Below are 17,246 nucleotides of genomic sequence, written 5' to 3'. Positions count from 1 at the left end.
CCAACTCCCGGAGTTTACTCAAACTCATGTCCATTGAGTCGGTGATGCCATCCAACCATCTCATCCTCATCGTCCCCTTCTCCTCCTGCCTTCAATCTTTCCCATCATCAGGGTCTTTTCCAATGAGTCAGCTCTTTGCATCAGGTGGCCAAAGGATTGGAGTTTCAGCTTCAACATCAGTCCTTCCAATGAACACCCAGGACTGATCTCCTTTAGGATGGACTGGTTGGATCTCCTTGCGGTCCAAGGGACTCTCAAGAGTCTTCTCCAACACCACAGTGCAAAAGCATCAATTCTTCGGTGCTCAGCTTTCTTTATAGTCCAACTCTCACATCCATACATGACCACTGGAAAAACCATAGCCTTGACTAGATGGACTGTCACAAACAGAAAGGCAGCCAGTCACTCAACCTCTTCTTTAGGCCAAAGGCACACACTTTTTCAGGTGCTGTTTGTTGCGTCAGGACAATAATGAGTCAAGTGCCATTGATGGAGGCAGCCTGGTTGACCCTGTACTCAGGGCTGCTCGGCACCCGGGTCAAGAACAGGGACAGCAAAGCAGATTGTGAGTGTCCTCTCCTAGGGGACCAGGAATAAAGTCGGGGTCAGTCTATGCAAACATGAGGCAGAGGGGTTCCAAAACTCACCCTCTAATTTTGAGAAGAATTATCTTAATATTTTCCTACCATTTTCCCAGGTTGGAACTGGTTTTGGGGAATTTGACCAACCGCGTCATGCTTTGTGCTATTACCTTATCGTAATTAAAACTCATAGGTAGGAATTAAGTTACTTACAAACTCGCAGCTACTACATTTTTAAGAATCCCTGAAGAAAGTCATACTCGCGGTTAAGCTTGCGCAGAAAGAGGAAAATTTAATTTCTAAACTGGTTGCTTCTTTCCTGGGAGGCAAGGCTCTTGATAGTTATGAACATTTTCGAGTTCTCAGGTGTTTCTGTGGCTGTACTTTTGGCTCTAGGACATGCTGACAGACTACCAAATGTGTTCTAGACTGAGCTCAAACGCTGGAGTTTAGTACAAAGAGCCTTTGATCTGCTGCAGACACCTGAACCTACGCTTGAAATGCAAATAATAGTTTCATGTGGTGAATTTCAAAGGCGAACAGAAGCCATCTCAATCCAGAGAATGAACTATACATAGAGTTAAAACAGAAGACTGAGGGAGGGGTGGTTTATCATGGCTGCCTTTCAGAGCGGGTGCAGCCCTGCTTCTTTAAGTGGCGATACACGTTGGTAATGACGACCCACAGCCCTGACCCTGTAGACAGTGGCAGGAATGTCTACAGGCCAATCTTTGCCCCGGAAACCTGAGCTTAAGTAAGTGTGTGTGCTCTCCCCCAGTGCTTCATTAACCGCTGATGGACACAGACCCTTGCCCCGTGCATCGATCATTTGTATACTGAGATAATGGGCAGAAGTGATGCATATTCATCAGTTCCTTCCTGACGGATCAAAGCCGTGCCCACATCCTGCTGAGCTGCTTGACTTTGGGGCCTTAGTTACAGTTTCACAATCTGGAAATGCATTTTGGTCCCACCAGTGGTCTATGTGAGTTTAAAAATAATAATAAGGCAAAACCACAATTACCTTTGACTGCTCCCCTTGAAGCAGGACCACGTGGGGATCTCAGGGTATGATCTCGCCTTGTCTCCACCTGATAACCCCTCGCATGGTGGAGGACCAGAATGCTTCAGAATTCAGCATTTCTACCCATCCTGAACTCCCGAGCATCATATGGGTAATAGAAGTCAAAGTAAACAAAAAATAGGAAAAAAAAAAAAAACAGAATGCTTATTGAATTGATTTAATGCCAGCAAATCACATAACATATTCGTTTCCTAGAAGCATGAAAATATCAGGATCTTTATTGCTCAATTTAATTATGCTCTTTGCATGCTAACTCTTACTTCTTAAAAAAAGAAATGATCCAGAAGGATTAAAATTAAAATATATATCTTTCTCCTAATGCTAAAATCATTTCTGTGACACGATGTGCTTAACACTGAGGAAAATAAAGAAAACAGAATTCTGCTCCAAGACAGAAAGTTCTAGAACATTAGCAAACTTCTTCATTTAGACGGCTAATATGTTCTTCTCAACGATATTTTGAGGATGCTTGTATCAGCAAGCCCCAAATTGGAAAACCCTTCCTATTTATATTGACTGGAAATGTTGACAGGGAATATATTCTCTATCTGGGCTTATCCCTGCTGTAGTCTTAAACACAGGCAGTTTGTGCTGGCACAAGGATTTAATTGACTGAACCGTCATGTTGGCGCGTCTTGTCATCTCTGCTCACTTTGCGCTGTTCTTAAATATTCATTGATTTCACACACGCGGCAACAAATGGCTGATCAAAGACCTCAGCCATGACTGACAGCCACTGCTGCCCGGCTGGGAGCAGAAAACCATGTCTGCTCGTGAGGTGCCGTTATCTGACTTTGCTCCACTGGTAGACGCATGCCCTGTCTCCTCCCCCTTCTCTTCTTTTTGTGCATTCTGCCTAATGTGTAGACTCTACAGTTGGAAACAATATGTAAAAGACTCAGACTGGAAATTCTTACAGAGAAGGACATTGCATCTTAGGGAGATTAAGTGAGTCACCCCATGTTACGCAGCTCCCTGGCGGCAGGTCTGGGACACCCGACTCCACCATGACCAACACCCAACTTCTGCTACACTCCCTTAAGCAATTCATACAGTCATGGAGAAGCATACCAATGTCTCGTACGTATCTTGATTGTCACCGGTCTTATCATGCTTCAGAGCAAATATGATTAGCTATTTTATCAGAGGGAAATTTGAAATTGATAAATGTACTTATTTTCTTAAGGAGCAAAACAAATTTCGTATAGATTTCAGAAGGGTGCTTGGGATTTCAGAGCAGCAATGGAATCATCAATATACACTTTAAGGGATCAGGCCGTTAGGAGTCTGAAGGTCTCAGAGTCAAGATCCTAGTCAAGTCTGAGGCTGTGGCACCCAGAGCCCAAGATCTGATTGTGGTCAGTCTCTCCATGGGCTGTAGTCTGCAAAGACTCCTCTACCGTGGGATTTCCCAGGCAGGAATACTGGAGTGGGTTGCCATTTCCTTCTCCAGGAGTTCTTCCTGACCCAGAGTTAAAACCTGCATCTCCTGCATTGGCAGGGGAATTCTTTATCCCTGAGCCACCCGGGAAACCCAAGTTCTGCTTGTGCTGTCCCAGTGAGGGCCATTTGTCAGTTCATCAGTGGCTTAGGAGGCTTTGTAAAGGACCACCCATGTGTATATACAATGATCATCCAAATGACCATTCTACATCCTTACTACCAACAGCAACCTAGCTGAGACATTACCCTTTTACAACTTATTTTCCTTCTGAAGGCTGTTCTTCATAGATATATTGGCATGATTTTATCTGTATATAATAACTTTGAATAGGGGCACATTGTTATTCTTATGACCTCAAACACCACGCCCATGTAATACAAAGTGATAGACTTTATTGTGATGTCATTAATGAATTTAGGGAAGTTTTAATTAGGCAGCAATGTCATATGCATGTACAGCTAAGAATTAACAACCCTTATAGCATGGAAACTATTTAAATAGTTATATGAGAATAAGCTAGGGGCTTCCCTGGTGGCTCAGAGGTTAAAGCATCTGCCTGCAATGCAGGAGACCCAGGTTCGATCCCTGGGTTGGGAAGATCCCCTGAAGAAGGAAATGGCAACCCACTCCAGTATTCTCTTGCCTGGAGAATCCCATGGACGGAGGAGCCTGATAGGCTACATGCAGTCCACAGGGTTGCAAAGAGTCGGACACGACTGAGTGACTTCACTTCATATGAAAATAAGCTAAAATTAATCAAGCCATTTTATAGGATTGTGCATGACACCTATCCTTCACCTATTCTGCTCCCAGTCAGGCTTCTCTCAAAGAAGCAGAATTCAACTAAAGTTAGCTTTAAAAAAAAGAGAGAGAGAAAATTATCCATGCTCCTGGGTGGGTTAGGAAAGGGTTAGGCTATTGATTCAACTGGATTCAGGTCCTAAAATGATGTCTTCTTGAAGCTACAGATCTTTCCAACACTCAGCTCTGCCCCCACTGTGCTGACTGTTCTCAAATAGGCTCTTTCCTCATGGTGACAAAGATGACCACAGGGAACTCTTGGTTTATATCCCACCGGCTTAGCCAAAATCACATGTACAGAGCAACAGCAACCACAAAGAGAGAGAGAGAGAGATGTGATTGACGGTGCCCACACTTGACCTCAGGAGATGGGGCAACCCCACCTGAATCAAACTAAGGACAGGGAGAGTTCTCACTGCCCAAAGAGATGCTGGGTCAGCGAAATTCTTGTCTACTACCTTCTTCCTGTAGGCTGGTCAGAATCCATCATCACTTTCTTCCTATTAATAATCTTTCAGAAAATACCCTTGCCTAATGTGCAACTATCTTACCTGCAGGAGTAAAAAGCTTTTAAAATGAGAACATTTCTTAGTATGACCTAAAAATAGTTCTTCATGCACTGTCAATCTATGTTCCAATGTCCTAATCTTACCCCCTGTTAAATATATTGCCTCTCTGACTTTATCTCCAATAACCTAAATTTGGGACAGAGAATCTGGCCTCTCCAAACGTGTAAAACTCCTGATAAGCTGGCTCCCAGGCATATCTCATGGCTCACGACAAGGAGTTAGAATCCCTCTAAGAAATGCTATGTTTTTTTTCTCCTTTATTGCTTTTAAGTAAGGCAACTTGGAAGAAAGATGGTCTTTCTCCCACAAGACCTTACCAATCGTCATGGGAATTAGCTACAGATGTCAATAGCTCTCTATCAGTTCCTTAAGCATTAATGAAATGATCCCGTGAGAGATCTTAGGCTAAAAATAATTACACATCTACTGAGCCAGAAAGTAGTAGATATTCAATTAATGCTAATTAAATAAATGATTTTGGAGAAAGTATGTAATGCATTGCAAATAGCTTTGTAGATATTACTGTAATTATTAGTGCCAAAAATTGAAGTTTATTTTTTTCTTCTAGATGTTTGCTTTTCATAAATAGCAGAGTACAAAGTGGGTCAGGAGAGGTATCAATCTAACGAGAGTAAAGGTATATAAACTCAAGATTCAGATGATTTTTGAGATGAGACTGGTGTCCCTCTCTGTCTGAATTCATCATATAGATTTGAGAAGTGAATCTTTTCAAGAGATGCTTGTATAGCACCTGTAAGATACTCATTTAAAGTAGGTTGCAAGATATATTTTTAATATCTACTCACTGGCCTATATTTAATATACATTTAACTTTGTGGGGTAAAGATGTCCACTTAGTCCACTTAGAATATTTTGTTTCTCCAAAAGGAAACTGTTGAATTTGAGTCACCTAAGTTTAATAGCATAAAAAATATTTGTCCCAGCAGTGTATACAAAAGAGATTCACCAAGCTAGTCAACGTCACCTAGTTCCTCTGAAACACATCCCAGTGGATGCCCAGGGCCCACTGAAGCGTGGAGACTAGTGACCGTCAACCGCAGTCAGTTATGTTTGTTCCAGACCTCTTTTTGCTAGTTGTGCTTAAGCCTAGATTTCTTAGTTTAATTAAAATCAAATAAACTGATGAATGCCAAAAGAGCTGTTTTTATGAAAAGCTAAGTTGAGGCATTTGGAAATATTTAATAAATCATATTTGTTAGAAAGCTATTATAGCATTATTTGTAGGCAGAATGACTGTAAAAAATTATAAGAAAAAAGAACTAAAAGTTTAAAGCAATTCTGCCTTTAGTTGCTTTGCTAATCTCATTACATCCTTGTTTTACTTTCAAGAAGTTGAACCTGGAATGATGAGCTGACATTCCAGTATGTGGACCCCTACTTTAAAAAATTTAAAGAAGCTTTGATCCTTTATGAAAAGACTATGGTATAAATGTGTACTTATGTGTTTGTAAAATAATAAAATTGTGAACCAAGTTTCTGATTAACCTACCAAATTTTAATCATAGTAGGGACCTCCTCCTGCTCTCTGTTCTCACCAGAACATCTATTTTGACTCTTTCTCCCCAAATCTTCTTCCTGCTGCCCCAAATGCTTCCACTGCTTTTTGAAGTTCAGCTTCTTTCACCTGACTCCTAATGTTTTGTTCTTTTCTAAAAAGTGAGTGACTAGAAACTTAACTAAGAATCCTTTGATCTTTCTCTTTTATTTCCTGAGTGAAAGATGGTTATTGAGTTCTCGTCCACATCAGAAACCCTGTATTATATTCCATAAACATCGCAATAATTCTAGAAAGAGATCAAATTTTTATTAAAATAAACAAGCACTGCAATCATTTTTCTGTCACTTGCCAAAGAAATGTAATAAGCAAGATGTCCAAATATCTGTATCTAATTTACATTTGTATTGCTTCAAGTTTAAGGTACACTTTATCATGAGAACTCTAAATCTATTTTTGTAATTTGATGATTTTACATTCCATATTGATTACATTTATGGACAAAACTAATTTCTTGACAGATGAAAATACTAAAACAAAAGGAACAGACAGCTAAATAACTTCAAGGTAGATTTTCAAATCAACTCGCAAAGTTTTTCTTATTTTAAGTGAGATAGATCCTTCAATTTCTATTGCACTGCATGAGATAATCAAATCCAGAATATTGGGGGGGATCGTTATTTTATGCCAGCCAGAAGTCTATACACTAAACTTTTTCTTAGATGATTAGTTCTGCAAACTCAAGAAAAAAAGTGTGTAAACTCTCTATCCAGGCTGAAACTTCATCACTGTTGGAAAAACGTTTGGTAGGAAGTGTGGTTCATTGGCCAGGGTGGAGTTTGAGAAGGGATGGTGGAACTCAGGCTCTCGGGGCGGCGTGTGGTACAGGGGTCTTAGAGCAGCACGTGACTCTCTGCCCTTGTTAGACTCCTTGTCTTAGGCCGTGAACGTATTCTGAACATAGTGCAAAATATTGGGTAGAAGGTTTGAATGGTTCCTTGGAAGGGATGGAACTCCACCAAGGACCTACTGGCCAGTTTACTCAATGAGCAAAGGTTTTTGGAAGATCAGAGATATCCCCTTCCTGTAAGTTAATTTATTCCATGTGACACTATTTAAACTGTATTTTCTTTTTTGTGTGTGTGTTTTCACCCCTTAAAAAAATAATTGTTTTTTTCTTTCCCAGTCAACCCTGCTTATCAAAGAAAACATTATAAAACAAGCAAAGATTTAACAGTAAGAAGAGATTTACTGTTCTTGGCAATTCTCTGAGCTATTACTGAGGGTAATTTGCGATGCTGATTTCTGAAAAGCAATAATGGAAAAGGTGGCGTAGATGCACAGTGAGGGGCTGGCTGGTACTGCAGCCGACTCAGTCTCCTGTGGGCTGACGCTGCAGGCTTCCCCTGCACGCCCGGAGAAAGGATGCCCCTGCCCCGCAGACACACAGACAACAACACACAGCACACACACAACAGACACACACACACACCCCAGACACACAACACACACAGACACACACAACACACACACAGACACACACACACAGAAACACACACACCCCAGACACACAACACACACAGACAGACACAACACACACACAGACACACACACACACAGACAGAAACACACACAACACACAACACACACACCCCAGACACACACACGCACACACCCCAGACACACACAACAGACACACACACACAGACACACACACACAGACACACACAACACACACAACAACACACAACACACACAGACACACACAACACACACACAGACACACACACACAGACACACACACACAGAAACACACACACCCCAGACACACAACACACACAGACAGACACAACACACACACAGACACACACACACACAGACAGAAACACACACAACACACAACACACACACCCCAGACACACACACGCACACACCCCAGACACACACAACACACACACAGACACACACACACACAGAAACACACACAACAACACACAACACACACACCCCAGACACACACACGCACACACCCCAGACACACACAACAGACACACACACACAGACACACATAACACACACAGACACACACACACAGAAACACACACAACAACACACAACACACACACCCCAGACACACACAACACACACACACAGAGAAACACACACACAACACACACCCCAGACACACACAACACACACACAACAACACACACACACAGAAACACAGACACCCCAGAAACACAAGCACACCCCAGACACACATATACACCCCCAGACACACACACACACAAACACACACAACACATAGGCACACACCCCAAACACACACAAAACACACAGACACACACACACACCTCATTGTCATTTCATTTAGGAAACTAGGTGGGTTTTTTTTCATCTTCAAGAATTACTTTTCAAGATGTCAGCACTTGATCCTGTTATTTCCTAAGGTCATTTGATGAAAGAATGGACTAGAAGGAGCTCTAAATTCATAGACTATGGACTGCATGGCCCAATCCTAGACCTTCCAGGCATATGGTTTTGACAAGTCACTCTCTGAGCTTCTGTCTTATTTGTAAAATGGTGATAAATAGAGCCTGTCTAAAAGGATATTGTTGTTTAAAAAAAAAAAAAAAAACTCAGAGATGAACGTGAAGGAAGTCCAAGCTCTTATGCAACAGAAAGTCCCAGGCGCGGTGGGCATTGTCTACCTTCTGACTGACAGAAAATACCTTGGCCCCATAGGAGAATGGAAAAACATAAGTAGATATGAGAGAAAAAGGTTTAAGAGTGTAGATAAAACCAAGTCTACTGCTTTCACTGTTGGTGGGCTAGAAGCTGCCCTAGCCACACCGATGCCATTCATCGCGGACTGGCCGACCTCCCCTCCATCTGCTGCAGGTCAACAGAGATCTCCTGGAAAATAAGGTACTTTGGAAAATAGTATGCTCCACAGACTTGGGGCTGATTCTCAGAACTTGAGGCTTCACACATCCTTGCATTTTGCTTGACTTTTTTTTTTTTTTTAATTTAGAGAAAGAGAAAGGAGATCTGTTTTAGTTTCCAGCTCCAGATAAGCTGTGTCTCCCCCAGTGACTCAGCGGTGTAGAGCTCACCTGCAACACAGGAGACACGGGCTCAATCCCTGGGTCAGGAAGATCCCGGAGAAGGGAATGGCTACCCACTCTAGGAATCTTGCCTCGGAGATCCCATGGACAGAGGAGGCTGGAGGGCTACAGCCCATGGTGTCATGAAAGAGTCAGACACGACTTAGTGACTAAACCACAACAATAAGTCATAATACCTTGAAGCATTTTCTTTAGAACTCATGCCAGTGCTGGCCACGGAGAGGGGACAGTGCAGTGTTGCCCACTAACAGCGCATGAAAGACAGTTTGGGACGCAGCTGGGAACGAGGCACTTACCTGCTTATACGCGACTAGACGTTTTATTTTTTCTGAGTTAAAAGTTGGGGACCTGTAGACATAATAGTATGTAGGTATTTTCATTACTTTTTCTTCTCTTCCTTTTTTACCATGAATATTTTTTAAAAAATCATTGTTCTTGCATGATTTTGTCCTTGACAGTTTAATCAGAGAAAATGTATTGCAGCCATTTGACATTTATTTATGGTAATGAAATCGACCCAGATGACGTCACCTCCTCCATCGCTAGGCCTTAAGGGGGACTCCTATCACCTGGTGCATTTAGATGGCAGCACAAGGGCTTGGGCTCAGAGCGACAAAGGGAACCCCAGGAGCATCTCATACATGAATGAGTAACTCTAAAAAACTGAAAACTGCCAGCTTCCAATTTCAGCCTGATTGAGTGGTTTATAAAAGCATCTCACCCCTTCCAGCAACAGAGGTTTACGTAAAGCTTCACTGCAAGCCATTTTTGAGGCCGCGCTCCATCAGCTTGCAGAGATGCTTCGGGCTGTGGCCGTGGTGAATCAATTCGGAGGAGGCGTTTTATGTGATGGCACGGCCCCTTCAACAGCTCACACTATTTCCCTGCACATCTTCACGTAAAATTAGCGTCTCCAGGTAAAGCGCTCAGGCAGCTGGTCTCAAACATCGATCCTGTTCTTGACGTTGGCGCCTTTGTTGCTGTCAGTGTGCCCTTCGAATGGAGCTTTAAAACACCTCACGTGGACTCAGAGCTTTCCTCCTGTGTTCTAACACACCTCCTTCTTAGTTTAGACTTGGCTCTCCTGCCCTTTAGCGATGCCGTTATTCACGGGGCCATCCAAGTCGAGGAAAGCAGCTTCTCCGAGGCAGACGTTTAAGTTAGGAGGAACCTTGCGTCGAAGGGGTATCTCTGTCTGCCATGAGGGACACACTCCACTCTTTTCAGCCCCATCTGCTCCCCGCAGAAATAGCATTTGCCAACAGCGGCAGCCTGAACACCAACGCCATTCTGTTCGAAGAGGTCCGGCCCAGGCCAGTCCGTCTCCGGGGGGATGGCCACCCGGCCGGAGGCCAGAGCTGGTGAAGGGCACCCCCCTCAGTCCCACTCCCCACCTCCAGCTCCTGCTCCCCAGCTTCCTGGCCTGCAAATCCAGGCTGGGTGGCAGAGATGCCCTTGGTGCATAAACACTGTGGTTCGCATGGACAAAGGGAGTGGGGAGAGGCCTGCGTGGGGCTCTCGTGTGTCCTCACAGCTGGGTCACAGCAGTATGCTGGGGCTCCCCGTCCACAGGGCCTGGGCTCCACGCCGGCCAGCACTCGGCATGCTCTGGTCTTCTACCAGGCCCTGTGCCCTGAAGCCCGGGCACAGCACCTGCCCAGAGCGCTTGGTGGGTTAGAGATGGACACGCGAGCTTCCGAGACAGCTTAGGGAGGAGGAGGAATTACCGGGTGATGGATGGTGTGGGAGGGGGGTGCCAGCCCCAAGGACCGAGCCTTGAGGGGCCTCTGAGGATGAAGAGGCATCTCCATTCACACTTAGCTCTTTGTGAGCGCGGACAAGCACGTCGTCCCAGAGGTTTTCTCCTGTGTACATTTGACGAAGTCTCAAAAAAGGCATCAACACATTCATTTTGTTCTTAAATAGAGGTCTTTCTGGACTGTCTATGGCAATATGTTACTTAGTTTTGAGTAATCTTTATCATTAATCATCTAGCAATTCAGCCTCCACTTACCTTTCCCTTCCTCTGTTTGACACTTGGGTACTTGCCTGGTGGATCAGACGATAAAGAATCTGCCTGCAATGCAGGAGACCCAGATTCGATCCCTGGGTCGGGAAGACCCCCTGGAGGAGGGTCTGGTATTCTTGCCTGGAGAATCCCATGGACAGAGGAGCCTGGAGGGCTACAGTCCATGGGGTTACAAAGAGTCAGCAACTAACGCTTTCACTTCATTTTCCACTAACCCATTTCCGCTGTTGTTCCACCTATGCAGCTATCAACCTTCCTTCCATTGGGCCCTCCTCCATGAAGAAGAAAAGCAAGGAAACAAAGCAAACAGCTTTGCATAGAGCCTGTCATTCTTTAAAATCAAAAGCATCCCTTTACACTCAAAAGAGTTTACATGGCAAGTTATTGACAAATGCCTCCACGCCCCTGTCTTCATAATAGAGATTGCCTCCCAAGTGAGCTGGGCCCCAGGAAGACACCTGACGACAGAGAGGATTTGGGTTTTTAGAATTTGTTGTAATCAGACTAGCAAAGCATTTTCACTGCGGGCCATCTGTCAGCACATGTAAATAGCCTCATTTGATAAGACCAGATGTTCTAACAGTATTCATTTAAACAAGAGACTACCTGTTCTTTGATTATTGTCAGTTATGGAAAGATGTGATTCTACTATATTCCAAAATGATTTCTCTTTAGTTTTTACGTTTCCTGGTTGATGGGTCTGTGGGCATCTTATTTACCCCAGCATGAGGGGGAAAATCTCTGCATCAGGAATCAGAAACCTGCTTTCTCTTTTCTGTCCCACCATTAGGAATTTGGATTTTGTAAACTGTCGACTACCATCAGCTTTAGTGTCCCCTACTGAGAATGGGATGATTTTCAAGGTCTCCTTCAGCTGCTGTGTAATTCTTCCTTCTTGGGCATGGCTTTGAGGAGGGAGCACTGGCCAGCCCATCTGCGTCATTCGTAGCTGTCCCTGGCCTCAGCGTCATCACTGCTGCATTGGGGATGACCCCAGACATCACACGCAGCATAGCTCTCAGGACAATGCAGCCGCTTAGCACACCCTTAACTCTTCCTTCCTCTTCATCATGAGAAAGTATTATAAAGGGGCAAGTACTCACATTGGTTCATCAGTTTCCGTTTTCTGAATCCTTGTTCCCTGGCCAAGGCCTAGGAATATGCAGGATCACCTATGATGAAAAAACTAAATTTATTAGACCTAAGATGGATATCCTCCAGGTAAATCACAAAGGTCTCCTCAGACCCTAAAGGCAGTGAGTGAGCGCCCCCCCCCAGACTCCCCCATCTTCATTTCCAAATGGCCCCAGGTCTGCTTGAATCCTCTGTCACTCTTGAGATGAGTTGAATAGACCCAAGGTCAGGAGTGTGTGTAACTGGTGAGGCTGTGGGCACAGACCTCCAGATTTCCAGCCTCCTCCCCAGGCTCACTAGCTGGGTGACCTGCTTGATTTTGCGGGGAAGGCACTTCCCTCTGCCTCTGTGATACAACGCGGTGGGGGCAGGGTGGTGTATATTTGCGTCCCTCCCACGGGTGGTTGGAAGGATTGAATGAGCTATTCTGGGCCCAGCACACAGCTCAGCACACCGATGAGAAGTGGGCTGATGTCACATCCCCCTGAGGTCACCCAGCCTGAGGACCCCCTCCACTGCCACGCTCCAGGTCTCCAAAGAGACAGCCGTATTTATATGTATATTTTTGCTTTTTTTTTAAACTTTTTATTTTGTATTGGGGTGTAGCCAATTGACAATGTTGGTAGTGTTTCAGATGAACAGTGAAGGGACTCAGCCATACATACACACGTGTCTGCTCTCCCCCAGATCCCCTCCCCTCCGGGCCACCACAGAACATTGAGCAGAGTTCCCTGTGCTGCACAACTAGGTCCTGTGGGTTATCCATTTTATTTTAATTTTTTTGGGAGGGTTACCCACTTTAAATACAGCAGTGCGTCCATGTCTGTTCCAGACTCCCTAACTGTCCCTTCCCGCCGGCAACCATAAGCTTGTCCGCTCAGGCTGTGAGCCTCTTTCCGTTTTGTAAGTAAGTCCATTCGTGTCATGTCTTTTTAGATTGCACCTGTAAGGGCCGTCATACTGTGTTTCTCCTCCTACGTCTGAAGAGCCAGCCTTCCCGCTCCTTGGGAGCTTGCGGGCATCCCTCTTTGTCCAGTCGGTCCGCACCTGAGGCTGGCAGCCTGCCCGCAGGCATTGCTGCATCACACGCCTGTTTCCACTGCCCCTGAGAGACGGTACCTCTGCGCATTGTGCCAGGGACCCAGGGACCCACTTCAGGTGGGGGCCACCTCTGGCTTTGCTGACGTTCTCCAGGTGGCTCAGCCTCTCCCCCAGCACACGCACAGTATGCACCATTTTCAGCCCCCAGCTTCTTCCCGTGGTCTGACAAGAGAGATTTTGGACAGAGGGACCTCCCGTCCCCCGGCGGGGTGAGCAGCTGCCCTCTTTGTCCCCCGCTGGAAAAATCAACTGAAATGAGTTCTGTCGGCGGGACTGGCAGGCAGAGACATGACAGTGGGCACTCTGGTTGAATTATGACCGTTTCAGGGAACCGATTCTCCTCCGAAGTGGTGGGAAAGCACTCTTCTTTGTGCAGAAGATTCATTTGGAAGCGAAGAGAAGGATGCTCCTGGCTTTGCAATATCTCAGACCATTTAACTGCACCACGCTCTTTGATTCCACCTGGCATACTTATTCTCTGCAGTTTCCTCAGCTCCACAGTAGGACGTGGCTTTTACAAAATCCCTGTGATATTCTTTTCAACTCTCTCCAGTGTCTGTGTAGGTGTCAATAGTGTTAATTTGTTTGATGAACTTCCACAGACCCCAACTCTATTATGCTGTGAGCCAAATATCTACCTGACTTTAAATAGATATCTTAAGGAGTCAATGCCACTAATGGGAATATAGCATGAATCGAAGTGGGCTCCTGGAACACTGTAGTTTTAAGTATAGCATCCTCAGTTAGAAAAAAAGATAAAAATACACTATGATAAACTAGAATTGTGAGGATAGATTTGCAGGCTGTTCAACAGAGGAAACTTGTTTGGCAGTCGGAAAACAAAGAAAACGAACTAAATTAACTCCTCTGGGTATGTGTGTGTATGTGATGTATGTGTGTGTGTGCGTGCGTGAGAGAGAGAGATTTTGTTCCAAAATGCTTCTCAGACCTGGAATAAATATTACAGTTTTAATTTTTATTATACCAGATAAATGCATTATTGTTTGGACAGCCAAGCCTGGGATAGAATTTTAATTGAAGAACCATAGATTTTATAGAGGGAGATACTTAATGATCTGCAAAGCTTTAAATGGCTTATTGAATATTTAAAAACAGACGCATTTTCCAGAGACAGTTGGATTTATTTTGACTTTCATTATTTCAAGGTGACTGAAAACAGAAAAGTAAAACTTTTTTTTTTAAATTTTTCAAAGTGAGATCTAATGAATCAAGATGCAGTTTCACCCAAATGCCATAATGTTAAGCATGAGGATTAATGGATGATGCTTTGGCAGTTACTAATTATTTGTACCATTATTACTAAGCAAAGGCAGAGTTCCATTGCCAGAAAAATTCATAGGTCCTGTGTCTTTATTTTCTTATTTCTCTCATGTTCACCTATTTTCATAATGGAAATCATCACTGGTCTTATTGATAAGCAAAGAAAGGAGTCTGGCAACATCCTCAGAGAAAACTTGGCCCTCCCAGGGAGACTTCAGAAGGGAAAGGCTGGCGTGCCCTGCAGGAGCCCTGGTCCTGGGTGGGGTCCTGGGTGGGGTCTGATAGGCAGGGATGGACTCAACCCTCAGAGGATCTCACTGAGCCACACAAGGAGCTAGGCACAGATCATGCCTTGCACATGACGCATGGCATCAACAACGTCCCCACGTGTTAGCACCCTCCGGGGAGCTTTAGACACATAAGGCTGCCCCGACCACACCCAGAGGTTCTCCGCTGGCCGCTGGAGAAGGCCTTGGTGTTTGTGTTGTTCGCTAGAGCTGCAGTACTGTGAGCCGTGCTCAGTCGGGTCCGACTCTTTTCAACCCCGTGCCCTGTAGCCCTCCAGGCTCCTCTGTCCGTAGGATCTCCCAGGCAAGACTACTGGAGTGGGTTGTCGTTTTCTTCTCCAGGGGATCTTCCTGACCCAGAGATTGAACCCACGTCTCTTATGACTTCTGCATCGGCAAGCAGATTTCTACCACTGAACCACCTAGGAACTAGGGGCTTAAGCAAACAGTAGGCAGGTCTTTTCTCACAGTTCTGGAGCCTAGACCTCTAGGATCAAGGTGTTGGCAGGGTCACCGAGGTCACCTTTCTGAGGCCTCCCTCCTAGGCTTATAGATGACAGTGTTCTTTCTTTATCTTCACTTTGTCTTCCGTCTATGTGTGTCTATGTCCTAATCGTTTCTTACAAGGACACCAGTCATACTGGATTAGGGACCAATCTAACGATCTCATTTTACTTAAGCATCCCTTAGTCATAATCTTGAGGTCCTGGGCTTTAGGTCTTCAACATCTGAATTTGGAGGAACGCAATCCAGCCCTTAGTAGCATCCATGTTTGTTAAAAGTTCCCCAGGTGTCTTCAAAGTGCAGCCAATGCTGAGAACCCTGGCACACACATAGCCGTCCCGGGAGGCAGTGTTGCATGGTGGGTAAGGACGCGGCTCTGCGGGGAGCCTAGCTGGCCAGGTCCAAGTTCTGTCTCTGCTCCTTTCTTGCTGAGCAGCCTGGGTGAGAGGCCTCACCTCTTCGTGCCTCCACTGCCTGGGGGGTCAGATTATTGAGTACCCGCCACACACACTGGTTGTCATGAACCGAACTGGTGTGCGAAGGTGGCACCCTTCACTTTGCGGACTTCACTTTGTGGTTTGACCCCAGTCACCCCTGTCAGCTCCGTGTATAAAGTAGAGGCAATCAGACAAAATTCAGAGCATGCAGGCAAGAACCAAAAAATATGTGAATAAACAAGCAAAAACAGATGCATATGTTGTCTGTATTCCACCCTTCTTTCTTAGAAGATCCTCTTCCACTTCATCATTCTCCCTGCAGAATCAACACTGGTGTCTGAACTGCAGGGGCCTGGAGGTCAAGGCTCGGGAGCCCACCCTGAAATGCGGGAAGGGGGAGAGGGCCAGGGCTGGGCCCGTGTTCCTGGATATTGGCGGGTCACGGACCACTCACCACTCGGGGTTCTCTGCTGGTGCTTTAGGAGCACATCTAACTGGACCCTGACCATGGTGTGCACTCTGTTCCACTCAGTAGACGAAGGAACTGAGACTCAGGGAAGTTACATCATCAGAGGACACACAGCCAGCGACAAAACACAGCCGCGATTCACATCCAGGTCCACGTGTGTCCAAAATCCATCTTTTTCCCAGTTGGGACGACTAGGCCTTGGGGAGAGAGACAGACACTTCATGGACCAAAGATGACTCTGACTGTTGTCCCAACAGTTAATTAAATCTGTCGACTTAAGAAAGTAGTCACAGCCTAGACATTGAGAGTTATATTTTATTGGTGGGAATTTTTAGGACTTCATGCCCAGGAGACAGCATCTCAAGTGACCCTGAGAGAACTGTTCCGAGGAGGTGGGAAGGTGGTGGGACTGGCGGGGAGGAGTTAGTTTATACAGAAGCTTGCCATGAGGGACAGGTAGTCTGAACATCAAAAGATTATTGTTATTGAAGGGAAACCAGAAATCTCAAGAAATTTAGCACTTTTCTATGTATGGGAAATTACATGACATGCCTTGAAATTAAAAGACGCTTGCTCCTTGGAAGAAAAGCTATAACCAATCTAGACAGCATATTAAAAAGCAGAGACATTACTTTGCCAACAAAGGTCCGTCTAGTCAAAGCTATGGTTTTTCCAGTAGTCATGTATGGATGTGAGAGTTGGACTATAAAGAAAGCTGAGTGCTGAAGAATTAATGCTTTTGAACTGTGGTGTTGGAGAAGACTCTTGAGAGTCCCTTGGACTGCAAGGAGATCCAACCAGTCCATCCTAAAGGAAATCAGTCCTGGGTGTTCATTGGAAGGACTGATGCTGAAAGTGAAACTCTAATACTTTGGCCACCT

The 17,246-nt window shown here is 45.0% G+C and overlaps 1 protein-coding gene and 1 non-coding gene across 8 annotated transcripts in view; both read left to right on the top strand.

Annotated features, from left to right (window-relative positions):
• The window catches only part of PRKN (parkin RBR E3 ubiquitin protein ligase), a 1,214,524-nt gene that overhangs the window by 916,277 nt on the left and 281,001 nt on the right, over positions 1-17,246 (top strand). The gene's annotated exons all lie outside the window — the stretch shown is intronic.
• TRNAC-GCA lies at positions 3,635-3,706 on the top strand. The gene has a single exon. It is a non-coding gene; the product is annotated as a tRNA-Cys (tRNA).

The sequence above is a fragment of the Cervus elaphus genome, chromosome 26, assembly GCF_910594005.1.
Source record: "Cervus elaphus chromosome 26, mCerEla1.1, whole genome shotgun sequence".
In the NCBI taxonomy this organism is placed as follows: Eukaryota; Metazoa; Chordata; class Mammalia; order Artiodactyla; family Cervidae; genus Cervus; species Cervus elaphus.
This window is presented reverse-complemented; position numbering and strand designations above follow the sequence as displayed.